The sequence below is a fragment of the Artibeus jamaicensis genome, unplaced genomic scaffold (genome assembly GCF_021234435.1).
Source record: "Artibeus jamaicensis isolate MK-2021 breed Jamaican fruit bat unplaced genomic scaffold, CSHL_Jam_final contig_332, whole genome shotgun sequence".
Taxonomy (NCBI): domain Eukaryota; kingdom Metazoa; phylum Chordata; class Mammalia; order Chiroptera; family Phyllostomidae; genus Artibeus; species Artibeus jamaicensis.
This window is the reverse complement of record NW_026521788.1, coordinates 27,954-43,443: the sequence shown is the minus strand read 5'-3', so window position 1 is coordinate 43,443 and position 15,490 is coordinate 27,954. Positions and strand designations below refer to the sequence as shown.

At 40.2% G+C, this 15,490-nt stretch overlaps 1 pseudogene; it reads left to right on the top strand.

The window, feature by feature from the left end:
* Nucleotides 1–15,490, top strand: part of LOC128627199 (cytochrome P450 2C42-like) — a 51,664-nt pseudogene that overhangs the window by 24,662 nt on the left and 11,512 nt on the right.

Below are 15,490 nucleotides of genomic sequence, written 5' to 3'. Positions count from 1 at the left end.
TCATGGGTAAGTCCAAAAAAAATGCCAAAAGTGAAAGAAAATCATGGATTGTTTATGTAGTCATAATGGTGTTAAAATCTACCAAACTAGGTGGGGGGGAGTGGATATGGGGGCGGATATGGAGTAAGAGGAATGTGTGTGTGTGTGTGTGTGTATTTCCATGAGGTGGGTTTGGAGAAGTAAACTCTCACCTTCCATACCAGGAAATCAGACATTGTCAAAAAAGGTGAGTACGAAATAGAGAGTGAATCTTTCTTTACAAACTGAACATACATTTCAGGAGAAACTGCTAGAATGTTTACATTGGTAACACTGTCAAGTTGGAGGATGAAGAGAGTATCATTACAAGTCATACACATGCACAAACAACAACACACACACAAAACACACATTGTCATTAAGTTTTTCAACCCACATATTACTTTGATATAAAATTAATATTTGATTTCCTGGTTTGTTCCTGTAAAAATGATAATTTCTTGACTTATATTCAGCTTATATTTTGTAACATCTCATCATTTCTGTTTATATTATCATATATGCTGATATGTAGGGTAATATTATATTACCCTACATTAAGATATATTAAGATATGAGTAATATATCTTAAGCCTACTCTGTAGAGGAGTTACATGTATCTACTCCAGCAATTATCACTCTTTGGCTAGGTGTATTTCTGGGCATATAACTGATGTTTATAATAATGTTCAGACATCTTCATAATGGTTCATGTTCCTTGGATCAGTATGTAATTCTGGTATGCATTTTTCCCTTTTCCCATCAGTCTTACTTGTGTCTTACAGCTAAAGTCCAGGAAGAGATTGACCGTGTGGTTGGCAGAGACTGTAACCCCTCATGCAGGACAGGAGCTCCATGCCCTACACAGATGCCATGGTGCACGAGACCCAGAGATACATGGACTTTGTCCACAGCATCCTCCCACATTCGGTGACTTGTGACATTAAATTCAGAAACTACTTCATCCCCAAGGTAAGAATTTTTTCTCTTATACTGACCTCAGTGATCTTGAAGTTCCCATTTTCACAGTATGGGTTTCATCCTCCAACAAAGGTGAGAGAAGTGCAGAAATCAGACATGTGGCTGCTTGATGGACTGTGTGTGGTTTCCAGTTTAGACTATGAACTTTTATAATAGGTTTGGACACCTGGCACTGTAGGTCTTCAAGATTTGTTCTGCTCCTTTTTAAATCTGATTATCTTTAGAGAGGAGAGAAGGGAGGGAGGAAGAGAAGGACAGAAACATTGATGTGAGAGGGAAACTTCAACTCATTGCCTACACTCCCAGACCAGGGACCAAACCCTCATCAGAGGCATGTGCCTTGACCAGGAATTGAACCAGAGGAATTTTGCTTTGCAGAATGACACCCAACCAAATAAGACACACCAGTCAGGGTTGTTCTGCATCTTTAGTATTTTTTGGCTAATTTTAGCTGCTTACATTTCTAAATGAATATTACTGTCAGTTTGTCAATTTACCAAAACAACCTGCTGAAATTTTTATCAGGGTTACATTAGTTCATTTGGAATTCTTAACATCATGAAACATTGAATCTTTCACTTGATAGATATGGTATATGCTCCTAGTTGGGGGTTGGGAACTTTTCAAAATTTCTGAATAGTTTTGTAGCAGTTTGGGCAATGGCTTGCAAATCTTTCGTTTGCTTTTTCATAGGTATTTAGCATTACTATTGTTATTATAAATGTTTAAATTTCTTTTCCATTTTTAAAATCTACTACTTAGAAATATAATGGATTTTGATATTTTCGTGACCTTATATACAGCAACCTTGATAAATTTAAAATCATTGCTGATAATTTGTCTCTAGATTAATCTGTAAATTCTAAATATATTATCTTGTTATCTGAGCTAATGTCTTTGTTTATTTCTTATCTCTGGTTTTCAGGAAAGAGGAGGTTTAACACCTTACTATTCAGAATGACGTTTTATGTACATTTTCATAGACATTGGGGTTCTTTTAGATTTTATTTATTTTTAAAGAGAGGAGAAGGAAGAGAGAAACAGAGGGAGAGAAACATCAGTGTGTGGTTGCCTCTTAGGCGCCCCCTACTGGGGACCTGGTCCACAGCCCAGGCAAGTGCCCTGACTGGGAATCAAACCTGCGACCCTTTGGTTTGCAGGTCAGCGCTCAATCCACACCAGCCAGGGTGGTAGATATTCTTCATTAGATTGGAAACTTTGCCATCTTTTCTTATTCTCCTGATTTTTTTTGCCATGACTGTGTATGTACTATTTTGATATCAATTCTCTGCATATTTTGGAATAGTTGTATATTGGACTCACTTCTCCCACTTAATGTTCATTTTCTAAGTATACATACTCAGCCAGATTTGATTTGCTACATATTGTTCAGCACTTCTATTATTTATATTGATAAAGAATATTTTGGTCTACAATTTTTCCTCTTCAAAATTTTCTTGTCATATTTCTGATCTTAGGTATGTTAGATTCACCCACGTATGTGAGAAATGTGCCATGATGGGTTTATTTTGACTGTCTTCTTCTCTTCTTCTTGTGGCCACTTAGTCATGTATTTGAAATGCATGGCTCATTATTTGTCGATATCTAAGACTATCCACAGAACACTTTGCAATGATGTGAGGCTAATTTGTGCTTTTTTTTGGGAGGGGGGGTCCTATCTAAAGAATATTGCCAAAACAGGATCTCAAAGATTGACCATTATCTATTTCCGAAAGTTTCTAGTTTTAGCACTTACATGTACATTATTGATCTATTCAGGTAAATTTTGACTTATGGTGTGAAGTACTGGTCCTGCTTCTTGTATCTCTTTATGAGTATTCAGTTATTTGAGCAGCACTTGATGGAAACACACTGGCCTTTGTATTTTTTGGTGTCTTGAAAAATTTCACATATTATTGGTTTGAAAATATACATGGAAGCCCTGGCTGGATAGCTCCATTGGTTTGGGATAGCTCCCAAAGACCTTAAAGCTGTGGGTTTCATGCCCAGTCAGGGTTTGTATGGGAACAAGCAACTGATGTTTCTCTGTCTCACATTGATCTCTATCTCTCTCTAAAAATCAATGGAAAAATATCCTCAAGTGAGGATACATACACACACACATATTTATATAAGTATACACACACATACACAAGGGAATAATTTTAAACCTATAGTTGCAGACCTTTTATATGACAAACTTGTGGGAATTTTTCCTCAACTTTACATGATAAAAAATTTTAATCTAAAACATATGCATAGATAATAATATATAAATCATTTATAGATTTACTGTTGTATTTGTCTTTTTATCAATCACTATCTCAATATTTGAGTTTACTTATCCCACTATCAGTGATTTTTGTATATGGGAAAATAATAGCATTCATACTCAAAGGATATTATTGATAAAAGAATATTATCTAACATACAGCCTATATTTAATTTCCACAATTTTCCTAGAATATTATTTATAGTTTTCCATTCTTGACAACTCAGTTTCCAGGCAAGAAAGAAGCATGAAATTTGGTTATCTTTTCCTTTTAGTGTCCTGTTATCTGTTCCTTTTGCTCTTTCTTTCCTTTCAATACATATAACTTTGTGAAGGGTCTAGGCCAGTAGTCATGGAAAATACTCCTCAGGGTGGTTTTGTGTGGCTGTTTTCTAGAGATTAGATTCCCGTTACACTCTTTTTTTTTAATTTTAAATTTTTTTTATTGATTATGCTGTTACAGTTGTTCTATTCCCCTCTTCATTCCCCTCTACCCTACCCCCCATCCCCACCGTTATCCCCACTTTAGTTTATGACCATGTGTCTCAATTCCTTTAGATTCTATATTTCCCATGCTATTCTTGCCCCCCCCATCTATTTTCTATCTACTGTCTATGCTACTTATTTTCTGTACCTTCTCCCCCCTTCTCCTCCTCCCACTCCCCTGTTGCTAACCCTCCTTGAGATCTTCATTTCTATGTTTCCACTCCTGATCTAGCTGTCCTTTTAGTTTGCTTTCGTTTTAGGTGTGGTTGTTAATAACTGTGAGTTTGTTGTCCTTTCACTGTTCATGTTTCTTTATCTTCTTTTTCTTAGATAAGTCCCTTTAACATTTCATATAATAAGGGCTTGGTGATGATGAACTCCTTGAATTTGATCTTATCTGAGAAGCACCTTATCTGTCCTTCCATTCTAAATGAAAGTTTTGCTGGATAGAGCAATCTTGGTTGTAGGTCTTTAGATTTCATGACTTGGAATACCTCTTTCCAGCCCCTTCTTGCCTGTAAGGTGTCTTTTGAGAAATCTGCTGACAGTCTGATGGGGACTCCTTTGTAGGTGACTGTCCCCTTAGCTCTTGCTGCTTCTAGGATTCTCTCCTTCATTTTAATTTTGGCTAATGTAATGATGATGTGCCTTGGTGTGTTCCTTCTTCGGTCCAAGTTCTTTGGGACTCTCTGAGCTTCCTGGATTTCCTGGAAGTCTATTTCCTTTGCCAGATTGGGGAAATTCTCCTTTATTATTTGTTCAAATAAGTTTTCCACTGGTGGCTGTGCCTTTCCCCCTTCTGGTACCCCTATAATTCGGATGTTGGAGCGTTTAAAGATGTCCTGGAGGTTCCTAAGACTCTCCTCATTTCTTTGAATTCTTGCTTCTTGACTCTTTTCTGTTTGGCCATTATTTGCTTTCTTTTGGTCCACTCCATTGATTTGAGTCCCAGTTTCCTTTTCATTGCTATTGGTGTCCTGCGCAATTCCATTCATTTCAATTAGTTTCGCCTTCATATGTTTGTCTAATTTGTCGGTATAATCAACCAGTTCTGTGAGGATCCTGATGACCAGTGTTTTAAACTGTGCGTCTGAGAGTTTTGCTATTTCTTCATTGCTTATATCTATAGGCTCTGGGGCTTTGAGATCTTCTTGCGCCATTTTTGGTCTGTCTGGCCCTTTAATTGTGAGAAGCGGTACCTTGGACTCCCAGGTCGCTGGGTTGTGACGCTGTATGTGGGGACGTGGTCAGAGCGGGGAAATGGCGGCCCCCTCTGCTGTTTCTCACATCTGGGTGAGGATTAGCGTCTTAGGTGGTTTACCTGGGCCGGGCCACTCAGAGTCGCTGGGTTATGACGCTGTATGTGGAGGTGGGGTCAGAGCAGGGAAATGGCGGTGCTCTCCCTGCCACTTGCCGCGGGGACCCGCCCGGCCCCAGTCCAACGGCCCACTCCCTCTCCCATCCGCCCACACACAAATGCGCGACCACAGTCAATACGCAGCACCACTCTCCCGCTGTCTCCCCCGCGGTCGCTGGCCTGGTGGCTCGCTCGGTCCCTCACTAGTTCCAACCCTGCACCTGGATTCTGCGCGTCTGGATTCCGCGCCTGAGTCCGGCTGACCGAGACCTGTGCAATCCCGCTTCAACAGCCGCTGGTTTCGCCCCTTACCGGTCAGACTGAAGAATTTGTTGTTAACGGACTTCCGAAAAGTTCAATTTTCCGTGTTCTGGCTGTGTTTTCTGTTGCTAATATTTAGTTATCTCTAAACTTGGTTGTGTGAGAAGGCACGGCACATCCACCTATGCCTCCATCTTGGCGGAAGTCTCAGATTCCCCTTACACTCTTGGCAACAAACCTACATAGGTGCTGTATGTGTCCCACTGGGATTCATTTCGGGGGATGGTGTTTCGGACACATGATGTAACTTACCCCATTATTGTCTATGCTATGTTCCTCACCTGATAAAGTGGTATTTGCCACATCTGTCCATGGCAGAGGCTCTGTTTTTCACACTTCATTAATAAAATTCCATAGTATGGAATTTTATTAATGAAGGGCTTTGTGAATATCATGCTTTCCAATTATTCAGCCAATAGTTTTAGCATTAATTGATACAACTTGACTGAATTAAGAACCCTGAGTTGATTTATTGCAGTGATGATTTTTTCTAGTTTTAACATTTTTTCTACTTCTGGCCAAAATGGAGGCATAGGTAGATACACTCTGTCTCCTTCAACAACCAAAAGAAGGACAACAAATTTAAAAACAGAAAACAACCAGAACTGCCAGAAAAATCAGCCTGTATTGAAATTTTAAAAATGAGGAGTTAAGGAAAAAAGTATTCATTCCAAATGGCAGAAAGGCAGAGACCAGCAAGCAGGGGTGGAGAGGACAAGTGGCAAGGCAGCAGCAGAAGACCAGGTAAGAGAGGCTGCAGCTGGTGGACCAGGGAAGGCAAGGTGATGACTGGTGGACCAGGCAGTCCCATATTTGTGTGCAGATAAACCAGGTGGAAGAACTGGGAAGTGAGACAGACCATGCAACCCAGGGTTCCAGTGTGGGAAAAGAAAGCATCAAAATATCTGCCTATAAAAACTGGAGGGCATTTGCTGCAAGGGCAGATACTCACAGCCTCACATGAGAGTTCATTGGACAGACCCACAAGGTCCTAGAATGTACACAAACCCACCCACCAGGGAGGGAATCAGCACCAAAAGGGACAATTTGCTTGTGGGCAGTGGGGGAAGTGACTGAAAGCCACAGAGAGCCAAGGAAGCAGCACTGTTTCCTCTCTGACCACTTACCCACATACAGTGCCACAATGCAGTGACCTGGTTACCTCACACTGGGGAATATCTAAACTCTGCCCCTTACACCTTAGCAGGTGCACTGAGACCAAGAAATATGGCCCAAATGAAAGAACAGATCAAAACCCCAGAAAAAGAACTAAAATGAAGGGATATCCAACCTATCAGATGAAGAGTTCAAAATACTGATAATTAGGATACTCACAGAAATGATTGACTATGAACAGCAAATAAAAAAAGTGAAACCTATGTGAAGTGAAATAAAGAAAAAATATACACAGAACTGAGAGTGAGGAGAAGGAAACTGGGATTCAAATCAACAATTTAGAGCAGAAGGAAGAAATAAACATTCAACCAGAAAGAATGAAAAAACAAGAATTCAAAAAAATAAGGAGAGGCTGAGGACCCTCTGGGGCAACTTTAAACATTCCAACATCCATATTGTATGGGTGCCAGAAGGAGAAGAGGAAGACCAAGAAATTGAAAATTTATTTGAAAAAGTAATGAAGGAAACCTCCCCAGTCTTACAAAGGAAATAGACTTCCAGGAAGTCCAGGAAGCTCACAGAGTCCTAAAGAAGTTGGGTCTAAGGAGAAACACAGCAAGACACATCATAATTAAATTACACAAGATTAGAGATAAGAAGAGAATCTTAAAAGTAGCAAGAGAAAAGGAAAGTGTTACCTAGAATGTTCCCATAAGACTATCAGCTGATTGCTCAAAAGAGACCTTACAGGCAAGATGGGGCTGGAAACAAGTATTCATAGTCATGAAAAGCAAGGACCTACAACCTAGATTGCTCTATCCAGCAAAGCTGTCATTTAGAATGGAAGGGCAGGTGAAGTGCTTCCCAGATAAGGTCAAGTTAAAGGAGTTCATCATCACCCAGCCCTTAATATATGAAATGTTAAAGGGACTTATAGAAGAAAAAGACCAAAACTATGAACAGTAACATAACAAGAAACTCACAACTATCAACCACTGAGCCTAAAAACAAACTAAGCAAACAACTAGAACAGGCACAGAATCACAAAAATGGGGGTCACAGGGAAGGATATGAGTGGGGAGGGGATGAGTGGAGAATGAGAGATAAAGGTACAGGGAATAAGAAGTATAATTGGTGGTCACACAATAGAGAGGTTAAGAATAGAACAGGAAATGGAGACGTGAAAGAACTTATATGTACAACACTCATGGACATGACTAAGGTGGTGGTTGCTGGACAGAGCGGGTTACAGGGCATATGGGGATAAAGGGGAAAAACTGGGACAAGTGTAATAGCATAATCAATAAAATATACTTAAAAATATGGGCAACTGTTCTATATAGAACTCAGAACTTCAGGGTGTGTTGGAAATTGATGAAGAGTAGGTATACTTAGAGCAAGAGCAGAGGATGTGAAGAAGGATCATGAAACATCATACTAGGAACAGAAAGTACAATCAATGTATGTGTGTTTCTACAAAAAGAGTGATAGACACTTAAATAAAGTTACACTGTGGAACACTAAATGAAATATTTGGCACAGTGCTGATACTAAATAAATACGTGTTGAAAGAAGGGTCCCTCCCTGGCTTGTGTAGCTCAGTGGATTGAGCACGGGCCTGCAAACCACATAATCGCGGTTTGATTCCCAGTCAGGGCACATGCCTGGGTTGCAGGCCAGTTCCCAGCAGGTGACTCATGAGAGGCAACCATACAATGATATTTCTCTCCTTCTCTCCTTCCCTTCACCTCTAAAGATAAATAAATAAAATCTGTAAAAAAAGAGAAGGGTCCCTTTTTGGATAAGGTGGATAGGATGTTAGGTGGATTGGATATATGTCCACCCTTTTCCCATCTGTTTTTTCCAACTATTCTGACTTCCATCCTCCCATTCAACCATTAATCATATAATTTCTGCACATTCTCTTTTTGGCATCCAGAAAATGAGTGTTCAAGGAATATCTACTCTGTGTGTGTGTCATTTTCAGGAAAATGGATGTGTGCAGGAGAGGGCCTGGCCCACATGGAGCTGTTTTTATTGCTCACCACCATTTTACAGAAATTTACCTTGAAGCCTGTGGTCAACCCAAAGGACATCGACATCACCCCAGTTGTCAATGGATTTGCTTCTGTGCCCCCTCCTTACCAGCTCTGCTTTGTTCCTGTGTGATGGAAGAGCAGACCCTTCGGCTCCTGATGTATTGTCATCTACAACTCAGCAGGCCGCCCCTGGGGGGCTTTTTCATTTCCTTCCCACTTCACCCTCTTCCCAGGAATGCCTTCTCTGACCTGCCCTCTCATATCATCTCCCCATTCCCTCCAGTGAGCACACAACCTCCATTAAAGAAAGTTTCCCAAGTTTCACTTCACACATTTATCTGCTATTCTTTATACTCTGCTACTGTCCATACCCAGATCCTCATCTGTAACCTAAATATAATAATTACTGATGGTAAGGTTCAAATGAACACATGAATGATACAGACATATAAATATTAAATATTAACAGAAAAGTCTTCGGGTATTTGTGTGTGTGTATGGTTATATTTGCGATCTGTGAGAGAGAGAGAGAGACAGACAGACAGACAGGGACAAAGAAACAGATAGATGGAAGGAACAGCAGGTAGGATACAGTGGGAGAAGTGGACGAACCATGGAGACCAAGGTGCACAAAAGTATATTGGGTTGTCGTTTTATGTGTCAATAAATGTTTTCCTTCTATGGATATATGTACTGCAAGTATGAGAACTTTATTTAATATCCTTTTCTTTGTGGAAATGCTTTCTAGGAATAGATAGAAGTGAATGAACTCAGCACTTTGTGGTCACAACTCAGTGGAATTGCAGAGTGAGGAAGTGGGGTACTGAGGACTGAAAACCTGGAGACTGGAGGAAAGGTTCAAAAAAGGATAAATTTTTGTAATCTCCTTAACAATACTGGTCTCAACTAATATTTTAAAGAAGTTTTTCAACTCCTATTAATGTTTGCCTGAGGAATTCTAATCTTTTGCAACAGCATGCATGGAACTGGAGACTAATATACTAAGTGAAATAAGCCAGTTTTTTAAAGAAGATTTTATATTTTTTAAAGAAGATTTTATATATTTTTAGACAGAGGGGAAAGGAGGGAGAAGGAAAGAAAGAGAAACATAAATGTGTGGTTGCCCCTCATACACCCCTATTGGGTACCTACCCTGAAACCTAGGAATGTGCCCTGACTGGGAATCGAACCAGCAAGTCTTTGGTTCACAAGCTGGTACTCAATCCACTGAGCTGGGGCAGCCGGGTCAGAGGTTATCTTTTTTTAATGAAATACATTTCTGTGTTAGTCCAGTGAGGTTTAAATAGATAAAATCTCAAGGAACATACATCATTTTTACCCTAGTCAGTGAAATTGCTGAGGCTTGGGAGGAGGAGAAAAGTAGGTATCAAGTATAAATTCAATTTCAAGTGTTTTCTGACTCAAGCTTGTACCCCCATAGACATCCTTGAACCCCTGAAAGGGCTCATATGTAGAGAAGGGGTGTAAATGACTTATTGCTCAGAACTGGTGTTGTGATACTTAGGCTTCTAAGAGGCTGGCTGGCCTAAAAGTATAGCCCAACGCCTGACTCATATTTTTTTTTCCACATAAATTGTTTTCCCTGTAAAAGGAATTTGCCTTTAGTATGGATTAACTTTTTAAGAGATCACTGATAACCTCACTACTCAGAGATAATAATGGTTAACATTTTCATATAGTTTCTTTGTTTTCTTTCATTACCTTTAAGAAATGATATTAGATCTGAGATAATTTCAGAAGTGGAAGGACAGAAAGCAATAAATATCATGATGAAAATCACCAGCTTGCAGTCAAACTCCTGAGTTCAAATTCTGGCTCTGACTTTAGCTGGATGACTTTCAGCACATTTTCTGTGATTGTTTATGCTGTTCCAGTTGTCCCTATGTTTCCCTGTAGCCCACCTTCACCCAGCCTGCACCCCCACTTCTGTATTCAAATCCCACACTGTTGTTTATCTCCATGGGTCCTTTCTATATGTCCTTTGATTAATCCCCTTTCCTTCTTTCAAACAGTATCCACCTTCCTCCTCCCCTTCACCAGCTGCAGTCTATTCCATGATGCTATGTCTCTGGTTCTATTCTGCTCACTAGTTTCTTTTGTTCATTAGATTCCTCTTATAAGTGAGATCATATGCAATTTGTCTGTCACCAACTGGCTTATTTCACTTAGTATATTAGTCTCCAGTTCCATGCATGCTGTTGCAAAAGATTAGAATTCCTCAGGCAAACATTAATAGGAGTTGAAAAAGAATAAGAACATTTTAAGAAAGAAAAAAGACTATGAAATGACAAAAGGAAAGAAAAACAATTTTGAGAGGATAGATGGAGGAGAAATAATAACAATAAGAAATGGGAACAAGGCGAACAGAAGGAAAAAATAAACTTTAAAATGAAAATCAGGAGACTTCCGCCAAGATGGAGGTGTAGATGGAACCACCTTGCCTCTGTGCACAACCAAATCTAAGGACAACTATTTTTAACAACAATAAACACAACCAAGCCACACAGAAAATCGACAATACGGAGTCCAAAGACAACTAAATGCTCAGCTAAACCGGTAAGAGGAGCGAAGCCAGCAGCGGAGCAGGTTGGCAAGAAAAAATCCTCGAACGGGTGGTGCGCGAACAGGTGGTGGGCGAGCAGCCGAAGGCGCAGATCTCGGGCTAGCTACAGGAGCACACTGAGATGAGGCACGGCGGGCTGTCTGCGGTGGGTAACACATCTGCATGCGGATAAACCAGTGAGGAGGGGAGCCTGATCGGGGCAGCAGGCTCGCACAATTCCGATCAGATAAACAGGCCCGGGGCAAGTGGTGTGACTGGACGGACTGGGCTAGTGGAGAGGACCGCCATTGCTCCCTCTCTGACCACGCCCACACACACAGGGTCACAAACCAGCGACCTGGGTCGCCCGGTCCAGGTAAACAATTAAGGCTCGCTCCGCTTACTTAATGGCGCGAATAGACCAAAAATGGCTCTAGAACAACTCAGAGCCCCAGCACCGATCGATCTAAGCGATGAAGAAATAGCCAATCTTTCAGATGCACAGTTCAAAACACTGGTTATCAGGATCCTTACAGAACTGGTTGATTTTAGTCGCAAATTAGAGAAACATATGGGAGGTAAACTAATTGAAATGAATGGTAATACAAAGGAAACCAATAGTAATGGAAAGGAGATTGGGACTCAAATCAAGGGAGTGGACCAGAAGGAAGAAAAAAATGATCAAACACAAAAGAATGAAGAAACAAGAATTCAAAAAAATGAGGAGAAGCTTAGGAACCTCCAGGACATCTTTAAACGTTCCAACATTCGAATTATAGGGGTACCAGAAGGGGAAGAGTCACGAGTTGAAACCTTATTTGAACAAATAATAAAAGAGAACTTCCCCATTCTGGCAGAGGAAATAGACTTCCAGGAAATCCAGGAAGCTCAGAGAGTCCCAAAGAACTTGGACCCAAGAAGAAACACACCAAGGCACATCAGCATTAAATTAGCCAAGATTAAAATGAAGGAGAGAATCCTATACCCTGAAGAATGTGCACATTTTCCCCTTATTCATTGGGCATTCCCAATCCCAGAGTGTATTGACTTTGCTTTAGCCAGTACCTTCATGATTTAATAATACCCTTGGTAGGCACTGAAATGATTTATTCAGGCTGGTAGCCTATAGCAAACTATATAGAATATTGAGACATCTAGATTCCAGGTGTAGCTCATTCTTTGTATTGGCTAGGTTACTTTGGAAAATATGTATCATATCTGTGAGTGATAGATCCTGTTCTAGGAAATGGAGAGTTGACAGTTTTTTCACCAGGGTCTTTTCCAGGTTGAACGTCTAATGACCTTATGATGCACATAGGATTTTAGTTTTTATGATGGTATAAGACAGGCTACTATGGTACACGTTATCTGACCATGTATTGTACTATAGTAAAAAATACGTGCACTTTATACCACCACTCCATCTATATGTGTGAAAATCAGAAAAAATTTCTCAAATAAATACCTTATTATCATGATGCAGTATAACATTTTCTTTCCTTTTTTGTTTTTTGAATTTTTGAAAAAGGTTATTTTAATTGTTATTCAAGTACAGTTTTCTGTCTTTTACTCCTATACTAGCCCACGCCCCCAGTGCTCCCAATCTCCCTCCCATTTCCACCCCCCTTAGGTTTTGTTCATGTGTCCTTTACACTTGTTCCTGTAAACCCTTCCCCTTTCCCCTTGAAATTCCCTCCCTCTCCCCTCTGGTGAAATAGAGAACAGGCTGACATTTTTCTTTCTATTGCTATATTTCATGTTTTAAATTTAATTTTAACACACTGAATTAATTTGATAACTAATTGATTGGTTATAAATGATACTCTTATAAATACTTCAGCCATTTTGAAATAGGACAAAGGGATGGGGAGGCATGACCAATAGATGAGTCACATAATTATTTACTACTTAAAGAGGACCTTGATTTTACCTGTATCCAGCTGGTGTTGATAATTCTGACGTTTTCAGGAAAACTGTTTCTTAAATTTACAAATTGCCCATCACTGTACTCAAAGTGGTTCTGGGAGATAATGGAGCAGATCACACTGCAGAGAGCACAGCTCAGAAGAAAAGAAGGATCACAGGAAGATGCTAAAAACAACATGAGTTAAATGTTAGAGTAGAATTTTCATTTAAATCTCAAGTTGACTGTTTGAAATAATTGAAAATGTTTACTTCAAAGATTTTTTAAGTATTGGAACTCCCTAGACATGCCACCATCAGTATACACTCAACATGCCTAAAATAACATCCATGTGTTTCCCCAGACACAACTGTCTAATCTGGTCCAATATATTTATTAATCCCCCCTCCATGGTTCTCCTGCATACAGCATTCTCCAAATAAAACCCACAAGGTAATTCACAAGGAGGAAGTTTTAAAAATGTATCTTTTAAAATGTATGTATTTTTTATATAATTTATGATATTATTTATTCTACATCCTATGCTGTTCTTTATATCCCCAACTATTTTGTACCTGTCACTCTGCACTCCTCAATTCCTGCACTTTTTGCATTCAGTCCCCCAACCATCATCCCCTGTGGCAACCATCAGTCTGTTCTCTGTGTCTGTTTCAGTTTTGCTTGTTAGTTTATATTGTTCTTTAAGTTTCACGTAAAAGTAAAACAATATGGTATTTGTCTTCTCTGCTACTTATTTCACTAAGCATAAAGCCTTCTAGGTCCATCCATGCTGTCAGAAATGTTAAAATTTTCAAGATGGAGGCATAGGTGGATAAGCCGTGCCTTCTCACACAACCAAGTTTAGAGACAACTAAGATTTAGTAACAAAACATGCAGCCAGAAGACAGAAAATTGTACTATACGGAAGTCTGACAACAATAAACAGTTCAGCCAGACCCGTAAGAGGGTTGGAGCCAGCAGCAAAGGGAGCAATGGGGCAGGAAAACGATGGACTGGACCGAACCCAGGCATGCAGGTGGCAGCGATCGGGCGGACCAAGCCAGTAAAAATGGGCGGACCCAGTGAGGGCAGGAGGCAGCAGGCTTACCTCGGTCTCATGTGCATATAAACCAAGCGAAGGAGTGAGCAGACCGACCAAGCGGGCCCAGCAGTGGTAGGGAGGGGACTCCATTTCTCCTCTTTGACCCTGCCCCCACATACAGCGTCATAACCCAGAGACCTGGGTGGCCCGGGAACCACCTAAGCCTCTGCTCCTCACCTGGCAACAGCAGCGCCCATATGGTACAGGTGCCATACTTAACAGGTGCCAACAGACCAAAACATGGCTCAAAAAGAACTCAAAGCATCAGAGCTGATAACTCTAAGCACCAAGAAATAGCCAACATATCAGATGCACAGTTCAAAACACTGGTGATCAGGATGCTCACAGAACTGGTTGATTTTAGTCACAAATTAGAGGAACATATGAAGGCTAAACTAATTGAAATGAATGGAAATGAACAGGAAACCAATAGTGATGGAAAGGAAACTGGGACTCAAATCAAGGGAGTGGACCAGAAGGAAGAAAAAAATGGCCAAACAAAAAAGGATGAAGAAACAAGAATTTGAAGAAATGAGGAGAGTCTTAGGAACCTCCAGGACATCTTTAAATGCTCCAACATACGAATTATAGGGGTACCAGAAGAAGGAAAGGCACAGCCACCAGTGGAAAACTTATTTGAACAAATAATAAAGGAGAACTTCCCCAATCTGGCAAAGGAAATAGACTTCAAGGAAATCCAGGAAGCTCAGAGAGTCCCAAAGAACTTGGACCCAAGAAGAAACACACCAAGGCACATCATAATTACATTAGCCAAGATTAAAATGAAGGAGAGAATCCTAGAAGCAGCAAGAGATAAGGGGACAGTCACCTACAAAGGAGTCCCCATCAGACTGTCAGCAGATTTCTCAAAAGAGACCTTAGAGGCAAGAAGGGGCTGGAAAGTAGTATTCCAAGTCATGAAATCCAAAGACCTACAACCAAGATTGCTCTATCCAGCCAAGCTTTCATTTAGAATGGAAGGACAGATGAAGTGCTTCTCAGATAAGATCAAATTCAAGGAGTTCATCATCACCAAGCCCTTATCATATGAAGTGTTAAAGGGACTTATCTAAGAAAAAGAAGATAAAAAAGATGAACAGTGAAAGGACAACAAACTCACAGTTATTAACAACCACACCTAAAACAAAAGCAATCTAAGAGGACAGCTAGATCAGGAGTAAACCATAGAAATGAAGATCTCAAGGAGGGGATGGGAGGAGGAGAAGGGGGGAGAAGGTACAGAAAATAAGAAGCATAGACAGTAGATAGAAAATAGATGGGGGGGCAAGATTAGCATGGGAAATATAGAATCTAAAGAACTTGAGACACATG